The sequence below is a fragment of the Primulina eburnea genome, chromosome 10, assembly GCF_022965805.1.
Source record: "Primulina eburnea isolate SZY01 chromosome 10, ASM2296580v1, whole genome shotgun sequence".
In the NCBI taxonomy this organism is placed as follows: Eukaryota; Viridiplantae; Streptophyta; class Magnoliopsida; order Lamiales; family Gesneriaceae; genus Primulina; species Primulina eburnea.
This window is the reverse complement of record NC_133110.1, coordinates 6,318,044-6,319,831: the sequence shown is the minus strand read 5'-3', so window position 1 is coordinate 6,319,831 and position 1,788 is coordinate 6,318,044.

Sequence of the window (1,788 nt, the reverse complement as noted above, 5' to 3'; positions counted from 1 at the left end):
GAACCTGATTTTTTTTGTGTTGGATCATGTCGGGTTGACGGGTTGTGTTGCATTTTGACACCCTAGTGTGAGTTACACGTATATGATTCCATCTCACATAAACTGAGGCCTACATCTTTTCCTATAAGTAATAGATTTGGGAACTTTATTTGGATTGATCATTTTCAATTTCAGGGGCTCCTTAGCTCATTTCTCATATATCTTCAATCTTTAAATAGCATCGGAGGGATGTACAGGGATACTCTCAAGGCCTCTTTCTAACGATTGTCTTATTTTCAGGCTCGCTTGGTCAGAAGAATTATCACCGGTCGCCTTCGGGTCTTAGAAAAGAACCCTCTAATTCTAGCGAATATTGTTTGATGCCGTATGTTTCAAAATTTGAGTCAAATAGTAGAGATGGTAGACGGGAGAATAAGTGGGAGAACCAACTTAGCATCATCATGCCCTCACCCAAGGACTGAGCAGCCTCCACTGGAGGCGAACGTGGGAAACATGACCATGGAAAAATTAGGCCAAGTACCCCAAGTGTTTGAAGGTCGTGGTCAACAACCAGTATGTGAGGGAATTGGTCGAGGCACGTTGTAGGGAGGATTGAGGGAGAGACGACAAAGAAGCGTGTGCAAGGCGACAGTGGTGGGGCGAGGATGAGGGGTTGGGGTTCTATGTAGAATTTTGAACACGTGATGAGCAAAGTTCTTGGGCACAGGAGCGAGGACGAAGTGTGGTGTAGATGCAATCAAGAGTTATGGGTGAAACTAGAGTAATGAGAGAATAGTCTTGTTGAGGCGAGAAATGAGTTGTCAGTGAGGGTTTGAATAAGGTATGAACAATTTTAAAGCACATGTTGGCAAGGATGGGGATGAGGTATGGGAGAGAGAGAGGGGTGGGGCAGAGTCGAGAGAGAGGCGTGAATGAGGGTAATGAGTAAGGGTGGGAGAAGGAAAGTCAAGGCGAGGGTGAGGTGAAACTGAGGCTACGCGAGTGCGGGAGAGGTGAATTAGGTGGTGGGTATAAGAGGCAAGGGGTGGGGAGAGGTGCTGGATGAGGGAGGGGTGCTAGACTTGGGCGATGTGCTAGGCAGGTTGGCGTGAGGTAAGTTGGGCGATATTTTTGCATTGAGGAGGCTTGTCGGCGAGTAGATCATGCATAGGGTTAGGGCGAATAGATGTCATGGAAATGGTAGGCGAGGCAAGGTGATGATCCGGAGGCCTTGATATGATTAGGAGGGCGAGTTGTGGGGTTGGAGAGTGAGTATGGTGAGAACATGGGTTAGGTGAGTAGGTGTTCGAGAAAGGACGGTGATATGAATGTATATGAAGAAAGTCTGAAGCAAATGAGAAACATAAAATATCTTTTTCCTTTGTTATGTAAGAGGGTTTCTCATCGAATTTTAGTCAATCGAGTATAGAAAAATATAATAGAAGTACTGACCGTGATAACACCTAGGGAGGTTTAAGAATGTGGCTCTATCGCATCAATGTATCGACGAGATTAAGTGCATGGTGTTCCTAAGCACGCTTTTGAGATCGGCACAATAGTCATTCAACATGTTAAAACCCGATTATATAGGGTCCTTCAAAGATTTTAGAGTTGAGGGTGGAGAGTTTTTCAATTTACTCGTTAAGAAACCGCCACCAAAATATAAAAATCTTTTAGCTCGTGCAGAAAAATACGTAAATTTAGATGATGCACAGACACAAGTGGATGGAAGAGGATGAGTTAGGGTGGAGGGGATGGAGATAAGAGGTAGAAAGTGAAGTATGTGTGAATGAGAGGACAATAAGGGTT